Source organism: Rhinolophus sinicus, linkage group LG10 (assembly GCF_036562045.2).
Source record: "Rhinolophus sinicus isolate RSC01 linkage group LG10, ASM3656204v1, whole genome shotgun sequence".
Taxonomy (NCBI): Eukaryota; Metazoa; Chordata; class Mammalia; order Chiroptera; family Rhinolophidae; genus Rhinolophus; species Rhinolophus sinicus.
The window spans coordinates 34,928,914-34,943,216 of record NC_133759.1 but is presented as its reverse complement, the minus strand read 5'-3'; the positions used below and the strand labels follow the sequence as shown (position 1 = coordinate 34,943,216).

The window sequence follows — 14,303 nt, the reverse complement described above, 5'->3', positions numbered from 1 at the left end:
GATATAATGTACTTGCTGGGGCATTTCTTTAGGGGGATTATAAGTGAACTCAAGGAAATTCTGGGAAAATAAGTTATTAGGGTAGGTTATGCCTTGCCTAAAAATGTTCCTGGGTCATTCCTAAAAATTATACCATTTGCCATCCTCATAGCTTTGGGGATGCAGTCCTTTTTGCTTGCATCGAGAGAATTAACAGAACCTCAAATTTCTAATATGATACTTTCAAAGTATATTATTTATTAAATTTATTGGGGTGACATTGGTTAATAAAATTATATAGGTTTCAGGTGTACAATTCTATAATACATCATCTATATATTGCATTGTGTGGTCATCACCCAAAGTCAGATCTTCCGTCACCATATATTTGACTCTCTTTACCCTCTCCTACCTCCCCCCTACCCACTTCCCTTCTGGTAACCACTAAATTGTTGTGTGTGTCAATGAGTTTCTGCTTGTTTGTTTGTCTTGTTCATTTGTTGCTTTCAGTTTTATATCTCATATATGAGTGCAATCATTTGTTCTCGACTTTTTCTGTGATTTATTTCACTTAGCATGATAATCTTAGCATGATGGATAATGAAGATCCATACATGTTGTCACAAATGGCAGTATTTCATATTTTCTTATGGCTGAGGAGTATTCCATTGTGTATATATACCACATCTTCTTTATTCAATCATCTATTGAAGGACACTTTGGTTGTTTCCATGTTTTGACCACCACGAATAATGCTGCAATGAACATAGGGTTACATATATCTTTACAGATAAATACTTTCAGATATTTTTTGGTACGTACCCAGAAGAGGGATTGCTGGGTCATATGATAATTCTATTATTAAGTTTTTGAGGAAACTCTGTACTGTTTTCCTTAGTGGCTGTGCCAATTTACACTCCTATCTGCAGTGTATGAGGGTTCTTTTTTTCTCCACAACGTCTCCAACATTGTCATTACTTGTCTCATTGATACTAGCCATTCTAACAGGTGTAAGGTGGTATTTCATTCTGGTTTTGATTTGCATTTTCCTAATAGTTAGTGAAATTCAGCATCTTTTCAAAGGAGGTGTGACAATTAAGTTCGCGAACTCACCACCGTGCGCTTACATTGGCAGCACTGTACAAACAGCTCGGTAAGGTTTCATAAACTTGGTAGATCAGTGTCTCACAGCTGTGTTCATGTGGACATGTGGTGCTGCCTTGCTGAGTGGTGTTCATTATTGTTGTTGCGTGTTCTTTTTGTGCTGTTGAGAGAATGTCTGAGATTGAATTAAAGCAACAAACAAACACTAAATTTCTTGTTAAATTTGGCAAGAGTGGAAGTGAAATCAGGGACATGTTAGTCCAAGTGTATAGGGATAATGCCATGAAGAAAATGGCAGTGTACAAATGGATTAAACGTTTTTCTGAAGGGAGAGAACAGGTCACTGATGAAGAGAAATCAGAGTGGCCAGTAATGAGCAGAACTGATGAAAACATTGCAAAAATTCATTGAATTGTGTGTCAAAATCGTTGGCCGACTGCGAGAAGCATAGCAGACCAAGTAAACATAGATAGAGAAACAGGAAAATCTTAACTGAAAATCTTGGCACGAGAAAGGTATGTGCAAAAATTGTCCCGAAGGAGCTCACCAATGAACCAAAGCAAGGGAGAGTCAAAGTTTGCCAAGATCTTTCGGAGAGGCAAGATGATATTTTGAACCATGTTATCACTGGTCATGAAACATGGGTGTACCAATATGACCCTGAAACAAAGCGTCAAAGTGTGCTATGGAAGTCAGCCAATTCTCCAAGTCCAAAAAAATTCCGTCAGTCCAAATCAAGAGTCAAAACGATATTGCTAAACTTTTTTGATATCAGAGGGATTATTCGTTATGAATTTGTACCAGCTGGACAAACAGTTAACCAAGTTTACTATTTGGAAGTGCTAAAAAGTCTGCATGAAATGTTCGACAAAAATAACCTGATCTTTTCGCTAACAATTCATGGCTCTTGCATCACGACAATGCACCAACTCGCATGGCACTGTCTGTGAGGGAGTTTTTAGCCAGTAAACAAATAACTGTATTGGAACACCCTCTCTACTCACCTGATCTGGCCCCTAATGACTTCTTTCTTTACCCAAAGATAAAGGAAATATTGAAAGGAAGACATTTTGGTGACATTCAGGACATCAAGTTAATACAACGACAACTCTGATAGCCATTCTAGAATAAGAGTTCCAAAATTGCTTTGAAGGGTGGACTAGGCATTGGTGTTGGTGCATAGCTTCCCGAGGGGAATACTTCAAAGGTGACCATAATTAGTAATATTCAGCAATGAAGTATGTAGCACTTTTTCTAGGATGAGTTTGTGAACTTGATTGTCCAGTCTGTATATCTGTTGGCCATTTGTATGTCATCTTGGGAGAAGTGTCGGTTCAGGTCCTCTGCCCATTTTTTAATTGGATTGTTTGTATTTTTTGTTGTTGAATTGTATGAATTCTTTATATATTTTGGATATTAGCTCCTTATCAGAGATGTTTGCAAATATCTTCTCCCATTCTGTTGGTTGCCTCTTTTTCAGTTGATGGCTTCTTTTGTTGTGCAGAAGCTTTTTAGTTTGACATAGTCTCATTGCTTTATTTTTGCTTTTATTTCCCTTGAATTTGAAGTCAAATTCATAAAATCCTCTCTAAGACTAAGGTCCATAAGTTTAGTACCTATGTTTTCTTCTCTGCAATTTATTGTTTCAGGTGTTATGTTTAGGTCTTTGATCCATTTTCAGTTAATTTTGGTGTCTGGTGACTTTTGCAACTTTACTGTATTTGTTTATTGTTTCTAAAAGTTTTTTGGCAGCGTCTTCAGAGTTTACTATATAAAGAACCACATCATCTGCAAAATGTGACAATTTGACTTCTTCATTCCTAATTTGGATGTCTTTTATTTCTTTCTCTTGCCAGATTGCTCTGGCTAGAACTTCCAATGCTATATTGAATAATAATGGTGGGAGAGGGCATCCTTTTTTTGGTCCTGATCTTAGAGGAAAAGCTTTCTCTTTTTCACCACTGTGTATGATATCAGCTGAGGATTTGTCATATGTGGACTTTATTATGTTGACGTACTTTCCTTCTATATTCATTTTATTCAGTGTTTTAATTATAAATGGATGTTGTATCTTGTCAAATGCTTTTTCTGCATCTATTAATGTGATCATATGATGTTTATCCTTTATTTTGTTTATGTGGTGTATCACGTTGATCAATTTGTTTATGTTGAACCACCCATATACTCCTGGAATGAACCCCAGTTGATTGTGATGTATAATCTTTCTAATGTATTGTTGTATTAAATATGCTAGTATTTTGTTTATAATTTTTGCATCTGTATTCATCAGAGATATTGATCTGTAGTTTTCTATTTTTGTGTTATCCTTACCAGGTTTTGGTATCAAGGTAATATTGGCCTCATAAAATAAGTTAGGAAGTATTGCCTCTTCTTCAATTTTTTGGAAGATTTTTAAGAAGAACAGGTATTAAATCATCTTTGAATGTTCTGTAGAATTCACTAGTGAAGACATCTGGTCCTGAACTTTTACTTTTGGGGAGGTTTTTGATGATTGTTTCAATTTCCTTGCTGCTGATTGGTCTATTTAGATTTTCCAGTTCTTTGCAATTCAATCTAGGGAGGTTTTGTATTTCTCAGAACTTGTCTATGTCTGCTAAGTTATTGATTTTTGTAGCATAGAGTCTGTCATAATACTCTTGCAGAATCCTTTGTATTGCTGTGGTATCCATTGTAACTTCTCCTCTTCATTTCTGATTTTGTTTATTTGTGTCTTTTCTCTTTTTTCCTTAGTGAGTCTAGCCAGGGTTTTTACAGTTTTATTAATGTTTTCAAAGGGCCAGGTTTTTATTGTATTAATTTTTGCTATTGCATTTTTTTGCTGTTGTTCTCTATTTCATTTAATTCTGCTCTAATTTTTTTTTATTATTTCCTTTCTTTTGCTGACTTTGGGCTTCATTTCTTCTTTTTTTCTGGTTCTTTAAGATGTAATGTTAGGTTGTTTATTTGAGATTTTTTTTGTTTGTTTCTTAAGATAGGACTGCAATGATATAAACTTTCCTCTTATTACTGCTTTGGCTGCATTCCGAAAGTTTTGATATCTTGTAGTTTCATTCTCATTTGTTTCTATGTATCTTTGATCTCTCCTTTTATTCTTTTTTTTGACCAGTCATTCTTTAGTAGCATGTTGTTTAATCTCCACATATCTACGTTTTCTTCCCACTTTCTTTTTGCAGTTGATCTTCAATTTCAAAGCATTATGGTCAGAGAATATGCTTGGTGTGATTTCAATTTTTTTAAATTTGTTGAGGCTAGTTTTGTGTTTCAGATATGGTCTATCCTTGAGAATGTTCTGTGTGCACTAGAGAAGAATGTATAATCTGGTGTTCTGGGATGAAAAGTTATGTAATTGTTGATTATGTCTATTTGGTCTAATGTGTCATTTAAGGCTGCTATTTCCTTATTGGTTTTCTGTTTGGATGATCTATCCATAGTTGCCAACGGGACATTTAGGTCCCCTACTATAATTGTGTTTTTGTTAGTTTCTCCCTTTAGTTCAGTTAGTAAGTGCTTTATATATTTTGGTGCTCCCTGATTGGGAGCATATACAAGGTGTGATCAAACAATATGGTGAATGTTTAAATTAAAAAAAATTATTACAGTAAAAGACACATTGAGGGATATTAATTCCCCTCAAAATACCCCCCACCCACTTCAAACACACTTATCCCATCGTTCTTGCCACTTTCTGAAGCAGTTCTGGAAGTCCTTTTTTTGTGAGTGTTTTTTTTTCTTTTTTTAAAGATTTTACTGGGGAGGGGAACAGGACTTTATTGGGGAACATTGTGTACTTCTAGGTCTTTTTTCCAAGTCAAGTTGTTGCCCTTTCAATCTTAGTTATGGAGGGTGCCATTCAGCTTCAAGTTGTTGTCCTTTCAGTTATAGTTGTGGAGGGCATAGCTCAGCTCCAGGTCCAGTTGCCATTGCTACTTGCAGGGGGCAGAGCCCACCATCCCTTGCGGGAGTAGAAACCGGCAACCTTGTGGCTGAGAGGACGCGCTCCAACCAACTGAGCCATCTGGGAGCTCAGCGGCAGCTCAGCTCAAGGTGCCATGTTCAAGCTTAATTGCAGGGGGTGCTGCCCACCATCCCTTGCGGGACTCGAGGAATCGAACTGACAACTTTGTGGCTGAGAGCCTGCGCTCCAACCAACTGAGCCTCCAGGAGGCAGCTCAGCTCAAGGTGCTGTGTTCAATCTTAGTTGCAGGGGGTGGAGCCCACCATCCCTTGCAGGACTCAAGGAATTGAACTGGCAACCTTCTGGTTGAGAGCCCACTGGCCCATGTGGGAATCGAACCAGCAGCCTTTGGAGTTAGGAGCATGGAGCTCTAACCACCTGAGCCACCGGGCCGGCCCCTGTGAGTGTCTTTATGAGCAGTTAAGAAATGCTGTGCATAGAAAATGGTCTGAGAAATGGGCAAATGGTTTCATTCTCCATCAAGACAATGCTCTGTGTCACACATCACTTCTGGTATGGCAATTTCTGTGAAATAATAACATGATGGTGTGTCCTCATCCACCTTCGCCCCTTACCTGGTACTGGGCAACTTCTGGGCTCTTCCCCAAAGTCAAAATACCATGAAAGGTAAATGATTTGAATTGATTCAGGACACTGAGTCAGCCATGACAGTGCAACTAAAGACATTTGTGAAAGAGGACTTCCTGAACTGCTCAGAAAGTGGCAAGAATGACGGGATAATTATGTTTGAAGCAAGGGAGAGTATTTTGAGGAGGATTAATGGCAATGTGTCTTTTACTTTAATAATTTTTTAAAATGTAAACATTCACCGTATTTCTTGATATTGATAAGTGTTATGTCTTCTTGATTTGTGTCCGCTTTATCATTATGTAATGTCCATCTTTGTCTTTTGTTACCTTTTTCACCCTGAAGTCTGTTTTGTCAGATATAAGTATGAACACCTGATTTTCTCTGGATGCCCTTTACTAAGAGTATCATTTCTGCCCTTTCACTTGGAGTCTGTATTTGTCCTTGCAGCTGAGATGTTTTGTTTGGGTTTTGTTTTTTGATTCAATCTGCTATTCTGTGCTTTTTGAGTTCAGTCCATTTACATGTACATTGATTATTGATATATGGGCATTTTCTATAGCCATTTTATCATTTGTTTTCTGGTAGTTCAGTGTCTCCGTTGCTTCTTTGTCTTTGCAATTCTGTCCGCTATTTTAGTTTAGTGGTATTCTATGACTTTTTCCCTCTTTTTTTTTTTTTATGTAATATGGATTCTTTTTTTGTGTGTGTGTGTGTGTGTGTGTGGTTACCATTTATGTAAAAGAAAGTTTCATATATACAGTAATCCTTTTTCTTCTGCATGCATCTTATCTCCATTCCTTTTTGCAAACTCAGACATTTATCCCCTCCCCTTTTATGCTTTTTTGGTCACAAATTATCCCTATTTATGCTGTGAGTTCATTTCTGAGTTACAATAGCTACTGTCTTCTTCTTCTCTTTTTCTTTGTTATGTTTTTACCTCCTTTAAGCTTTATGCTATATTTAATTGTATAATGACTTATTTTGAATAAGGGTTGCAACTTCTTGCTTCTGTTAGTCATCTTACTGATAGTTTTGTATCCTTTTCTTTTTTTTTGTTTCAGATAGAATAACCCCCTTCAGTATTTCCTGTAATGCTGGTCTTGTGGTGGAAAATTTCCTCAACTTCTGTATGTCTGGAAAAGACTTTATTACTCTGTCATATCTAAAGGATAACTTTGCTGGATATATTATTCTTGGCTGGTAATTTCTCTTTCAATAGTTTGAATATTTGATTCCAGTCCCTTCTAGCTTGTAGAGTTTCTGCTGAAAAATCTGATGATAATCTAGGGGACTTTCCTTTATAGGTTACTGTCTTCTTTTCCCTGAGTGGCTTGAGAATTCTGTCTTTGTCATTAATTTTTGACAGTTTTAATATAATGTGCCTTGGAGAAGGCCTTTTGGATTGAGATAATTAAGTGTTCTGTTTGTTTCTTTGATTTGAGGATCCAGTTTTTCCCACAAGTTTGGCAAGTTCTTGTCGACTATTTGAATAAGCTCTCTGTCTCCTTCTCCCTCTCTTCTTCTGGAATGCCAATTATTCTTACATTGCTCTTTCTGATGGAATCAGATAGTTCTTGTAGAATTCTTTCTTTTTATCTCCAGTCTCTCTTTTCTTCTATCTGTGTCATTTCCATATTTCTATGTTTGATATCACTAATTCTTTCCTCCATCTAGTCAGCTCTGTTTCTTAAGCTCACAATTTCATTCTTTATCTCTTTTACTGAGTTCTTCAGCTCCAGAATTTCTATTTGGTTCTTTCTTTAAAGTTTCAATCTCTTTGGTAAAGTGTTCCTTTTGTTCATTTATTTTATTTCTGAGTTCATTAAATTGCCTATCTGAGTTTTCTTGAATCTTGTTGAGGTTTTTTTTCAGAACTGCAGTATTGAGTTCTTTGTCATTTAAGTCACATATTTCCATGTCTTTATTTTATTTTCTGGAGATTTTTCATTTTTTTTTTTTCCTGAGCCACATTGTTACCTTGGTTGTTCATGGTATTTGATGGATTATTTCTCTGCCTAAACATTTATGAGAGTGAACTCTTGTACGTGGTTGATTAATCAAGGTCTTTCTTTTGTTTTCTAGTATGTGGTGCTGGCGCATTTTATTTTCTCTTGCACTGCTCCAGCTTCTCAGATCTCTGCTGAGTGATGGAAAATGCCTGTATTTCCTGGGGAGGTGGGCATCTCCTCTGTGACCAGGTTGCCTCAGTCTCAGGACACCACCCCTAGGGGATAATGTAGAGTGTGATGGTGTTTCGAGCCCCTGAAATCTCAGTACTTCCTTTGCAGCCAGAGGCAGTGCTGTGCTGCCTGATGTTATCCCATGTGCCCCCAGTAGGATCAGCCATGAAGGGTGAGGGCAAGGTGGGCTGGGAGAGTTTGTGTGTTTGTGGCTTTCTTCTCCTCCCAGACCTCAGCTGCCTTGCCTCTGTATCTCCACCCTTGTCACTGAGGTTAGCCACAGTGTGCATCTGCCGCTCAGGAACTCTCTTTTCTGGTTCTCAGGGCTGTAAATATTCTTCTTTGTAACCCAACAATCACTGCTACAGTTTCTTCTGGGGCCCACTGCTAGCTCTGCGAGGTTGTGGGGAGGCAAGCTCTGGGAGGATGGGAGGATGTGCCTTTGTTTTGTGCCTGGCAATGGCAGCTGCTAGAACACAGCTGTCACACTTCTGTGTTTGGTCTCTGCTCTGATCGCTGGGTTCAGCCATATTATATGTGTGCTGATTGCTCAGGCAGGAATGCTCGGGGCCACAGAAAATGTACCCACAGCCTGAATTCTCCCCTCCCCCGAGACCTGCAGTGACCTCTGAGCTGTGTTCATGGCACCCATCTCTGCTCTTCTCCTTTACTCCATCCCCAGTTTGCTCACCTTCAGATGTTTCAATGTGTGGATCTCTCAGACGTGTTTGTGTGCTGTGCAGGGAATCTTTTGTTGAATTATAGCTGTTCAACTTGTTGTAACTTCAAGGAGAGAGATCAAGGGGACCCCTCACACTGCCATGCTTCTGATGTTACTCCTAGAGTATGTTACATTTTGTACAAACCATTTTCCTCCTCATCAATATCAACTAAAATTTAATCCAACTTGGATTCTATTCCTAGAGTTTTACTAGACTTTCTCTCTCATCCTGAATCTTGTAATGTTTTAGTGGACTGCTTAGGTTGAACCACCCACTGTGGCCAGCCCTCTTTATGTGTCCAGCAGAGACCTTAATAATGGAATTTTCTCTTCTCATGGAAGTGCAGGACAACTGTGGTTGACTGTTGACCCAACTTTATGAGAACAATTCAGAAACAGTTTTTTTGTTATGCAACAACACCTGCTTTTAATTTGCCCTAAAGAGTTGTTCAAAAGAATGAGGGACTTTGGGTAGCCCATTAGCTCAGTTGGTTAGAGCGTGGTGCTCTTCACAACAAAGTTGCTGGTTTGATCCCCCCACATGGGTCACTGTGAGCTGCACCCTCCACAACTAGACTGAAACAACTACTTGACTTAGAGCTGATGGGTCCTGCAAAAACACTTAAAATAAATAAAAGTTAAAAAAATATATCACCCTTTGGGAAAAAAAAGAATGAAGGACTGGAAATGAAACTTTTTTGAAGGAAGCAACCTTAAACATTTATCATGTCATTTGTCCTCATAGCTTCCTTTCAAATTGGAACTTTTCTCCTTGTGACCATAATGAACTCTAATAAGTTTATTTCACATGTTTACTTCTAACACTCCCATTTTGAGGCAGAAGTGTGTTGAGGAGTGGGAACCATGCTGTGTGTGTGTGCAGATCTGATGCTCCCCTGGATCTGGACATTCTCATAGCTACGTGCTTCTTGGTTCTGAGCTCTTCTCTTCTCCCATTAAGAAAAAGCCAGTCAATCACTGGCTGGCAGTTTTCCATTTCTCCAGAATTATGCCAGGACATTTTGGGCTTGTCATACAATTACATCCTTAGTTGCCCATTTAATTTCTCCCCCTTTACTATAGTAAAGTTTCTGAGGCAAAGCCAAAAAAACCCACAAAAAACAAGAGGATCCTAACAGTGCATAACACAGGAGCTCTGACCTCACTATTGCAAATACCCAAATTTCTGCAATCAAATCCCTTTACACCTTACTTAGATTTCATATTAAACATTGTTTTGTAAAGAATAAAATTTCTTTCAGATAATGATAATGAAAATTTTATTTCCAAGGCAGATAAAATGTTCCACTAGATTGTAATCTTCCCTACTAATCTTCCCTATTTCCCAAAGTCTTCATGGGGTATCTGATGAAAAGTACTACTCAGGCAAGCAACCAATAATTCTTGATCACAGAGATAAAATTGGGAAGGAGTTAAAACTCCTGTGATAAAACTGGGAAGGAGACATGGCTTAGGCCTGAGGGGAAAGTAGGGCCTCTCACCTCCTCAGCATCCTTCAGCCTGGATCTTAGTATCATAGTGCTCAGGCATGACAAAGACAAAGAATGGCTTGTCTCAAGAGGAGCTCTGGGAACATTTCCCCACCAGCCCTAGGAGTAGAAGAGGAAGACTAATATGGGGGGCCTGACCCACCTCAAGCACCAGGACCTACCTGGTTTGAGGCAGAAAGGTAAACACTATACCTGAGTGCTGCCTTTTAGAGCAAAGTAATCCTGCTCACTAGTAAAAAGTGGCCCCATTGAATGCCCTGATCAATCAAGATTAGTAATTTCTCCTCTTCAAAGGCAGAGCTAATAAGAGGAGTAGTTGAACAGGAACAAAGATGGTAGAGTTCCCTCCCCCATGGTGAGCACTCAAGATGTGTTTATTAAAAGAATGAATGAAGTCAGGCAGTGTTGCTAGGGAGTTGTTACTATGAGAAATGCCATTTGCATGCAAATTTTACATTATTAGCCACTAGGAGCCTCTAGGAAGAAGGCTGATAGAAGGAAGGGACAGTTGTTTTTCTGAATAAGACATCGATGGAGAACACTCCTGGTATTCTGCAGAAGCCTGACACAGAACCCTGGCTTGATGTTATGTTTAAGACTCTGATGTCAGGTAGATAAGTTGTGAGGCACTACAGAGCCAGGAATGAATTTCACGTGAAATTCAGCACGATGGATTTCCCTTTCTCTTTTCCAAACCAACGTCCTTTTCCCCATAAATGGAAAAAAAAAGGAAGTTCAGGCCGTAGCTCTGAAGAGATGCCAAACAGAGCCAGAACTAGTTGTGATGTTTGGCTTCCACATTTTTAAAGCTATTAAAAACTAGAGACAAATTAGGAAATGATATGCAAATGACTAAAAGTTGGGAAGTATTTGGAGTGGAAGTTATGCATCCACAAAAAGGGAAGGGGCAGCTCCTATCTGTTTGGGAGAGTCTTTTTCTGAGCTAAAATGCAGTAAAGGAAAAAGTCTGGAGTTGTATTGAGATTAAATTTAGAACTGAGAGACTTTCTGATGTAATGATTATTAAAAAAGAAAAAAATCAGGAAATTCACTTGCATATTCCCACTCCAGTGCATGGTGCTTATAAGTTTTTGGAGTGAATGACCAGGTCATGGAATCATCATTCTTGAAGACTTTTATGACCAGTACATATTGCTTTGCATTTTTTGATGTTTAGAAATAATGAAAATTGTCTAGATGATTTCTCACTTCCCTTCCAGCTCCTTAATTTTACAAGTGGCTGAAATTGGTTGATTATTTACTCTAAGAGACCTTAAAGAGTGTCTAGAGGCCACAGGTAATCTCATTTTTGCAGCACAAATCCACATTCACACCCTGGTTTTCCACCAGAAACACTTAGACTTTCTTCTCTTTTGGAAAATTGCTGTCATTGTTTCCTTTTTATAGTACTATTATTTATTCTAATTACTGAGGCTGTGTTACTCAGCTCCTTCTGATACACGTCAATGCGAGTTATACATCTTTTGTAAGAATGGGAGAATGAATCTCTAAGCTGTAGTCAAATTGGTTTCTTAAATGATGCTGCATGTTTTAACTGGAATTTGTGTAGTATTCTAGTGGAAAAAAAGGTGAGGGATGGAGGGAAGGGTTCCTTTGGTTTTCAGGCTGTTAACTGTAATTAGCCTGGTTTCTGAGATGTAATTATCTTGCAATCTCAAAGCAAACACCCTAGAGGAAATTGCACTGTTAAAGACAGCAAGGCATTAAAAATAAATTATTACCCTGGTGCCTGCTATTGCTGCTTATGCTTTGTGATTCATCAGGGTTTCCGTTAGCAAGTGCTTGTTTAGGGCTGGAGTTGTGCAGCCATGTTGTCACTGTTTGTACTAGAGGGTTGGCAGGCATGGTTTGCTTACTTGTAATAATGGTGTGAAATTTACCACTATGTGATGAAGGCTGGTGTTGTACCATCATAGTCTCCTCGCCCATTTCCAATCACCAAAAATGGTGCCGGGGTCAAGGAAAGAGAACACTCGAGTCCAATTTAGCAGCAGACATTAATGAATGAGTAGAATGGAGCATCATAATCCAAAGCTCAGGCAATTCAAACTATCATCATCATCATCAACAACAACAAAACATTCAAACTGTTTGGAAATAACTGAGAGTAAACAAGAAAAGTCCTAACCATTTTAGAGACAGACACTGAGGGATCATGAATAATCATCAATGACCAATCACAGTAGCTGGAAAGACCATACCATGGGGTTTGCAATCAGACTTGTGAGTTTGAATGTATTATTGCACAGGTTGTATACTGCACAAAGGCACCCCACTAAGGGACAAATGGAGGTTGACATCCTACCAGTGCCCACTGACCAAGCTGTATGTCTGTAGGGCTGCACCCACGCAAGGGAAGGGCAATTTTCCAATTTGTCTACTTCATGGGAATGTTTGCAAAATTTATCTGCACAGAATATTTTACAAACAGGCCATATAGGCCATTATTTATACTCTGTGTGACCTCGATTGAATTACTTATTCTTCCTGAAACAGCTTTCTCATTATGAAAATGATGATAATAATTATTATTATTCTCAGGATAATTTAGTGGACTCAGAATCTGAAAAGCATGTACTCACTAGATGTCAGGAGTTTTGATAATAATGATGGTTATCACCAAGACAATCACCATCATCAAGTATTCACAGACTGGGACTTGCATCCAGCCCTGGGCCAGCCACAGGAACCTGCAAGAGGTGTGAGAACTTGGCTCCCTCTCTCACAGAGCTGAGGGTTTGGTTGGAAGGACAGGGCACAGACGCAATAGGTAATTAATTATGCTGTACTTTTGGGGGAGCTGTTGTACAGTAGACAATTTTGTAGCAATTTATCTTTGTTGTTAATTCAGGGCTGGGGCTGGCTTTTCTTACATATCAGAAGGAAGAATGGGGGAACCCTATAGAATTTGGAATTGAAGATATAGAGTACAGAAAGGAAGGATATGGCCATAGTGAGGTATAGGAGGATGAAAGGGGAATGTGGGAGCTATCAATAATCCAAAAATGGCTAACTAACTAGAAAAATTTTCTTTTCTTCCAATGGGCCAAGCTTATTTGTGTTGGAAATAGTTTGGATAACTGAAATCCACAGATTTTTATTGTAAAAACTTCATTTTAGCCCACATCACTACTTTTCCCTTGTTAAATTTTATGCACACCTCTGATGTTTCGCTAAATAAACTATAAAATAGAAGGCAAATTAAGTCTACCCAGGTTTATATCTCACCATCAGGAATATAAAGTTAAATTTGCTCAGAGCTATTTATCATGGGTTATTAAGAAAATATACCAAAAACTCACCCTGGTTTTATGAGTTTTAATACTAGAATAGAATGTGTGTTGAAAGATCATTTTCTAGGTTGCTTTAACTCTGAGAGTGACTTCGCCACACTGGCCCAATAGATGCCTTATTTTATTCTTAAATAATAAAGGCAAAGAGGAAAGCTCACAATTTCCCTTTCAAACAAATCCATGTCAGTATTTAACATAATTTGAAAAGAATGTTTTGGTGTCAAACCGAAAATTTCTTTCCTTTTTTTTTTTGGTAGGTTCTTTGAAAAAGAAAATTATTTGCAAATTAAAATAATGTCCCTGCTCATTTGTTTAACTAATATCAATTAAAAATAATGTTGCTTGCCCAAAAATATGAGCAATAGTGCAAATTGCAATCCATTCTTCCCAAAAGTTAGAGGGAATATGCATGGAAATTTCCATTTATGGTAAGTTGGTGAACTAATTACCCTGCAAGCCTTTCTTGAAAATAACAATAAAACTAAAAAATTGAATAAAATAGAATGAACATTCTCTCAAATGCATAGCAGAGCTTTTAGTAGGTTAGAAAAGGAAAGACTCAGGAGCCATAATATGAAAAGGAAGATGAAAATTAGAGTAGCAAGTAGGTACTCACTTCAGCTAACCTGGGATGTGTTGCCAGTCTTAGTAAGCAGGTAGCTTTGGTTTAAAGACCACAGGAGTTGAGGCCTCAGGCATTCCTGCAGTAGAATATTTAAACAGAGACCCCTCATTCCCCATATAAATCCTTCAAAAGGTTGCACCGTCAGTGAAATGGTGGCTAAAAATATCTACCTAGTGGCAAAAACCAAAGTAAAGCAAAACAAAAAACTGGATAAGGATCCTTAGCTGGCTTTGCCTAGGGGGAAATGTGTCTGATAAGAATTCATAAGGACCATCCTATTATCCTTACTTGCATGATCCGGG

At 38.2% G+C, this 14,303-nt stretch overlaps 1 long non-coding RNA gene across 9 annotated transcripts in view; it reads left to right on the top strand.

Annotated features, from left to right (window-relative positions):
- The window catches only part of LOC109456036 (uncharacterized), a 114,015-nt gene that overhangs the window by 73,210 nt on the left and 26,502 nt on the right, over positions 1-14,303 (top strand). The window lies entirely within an intron of this gene.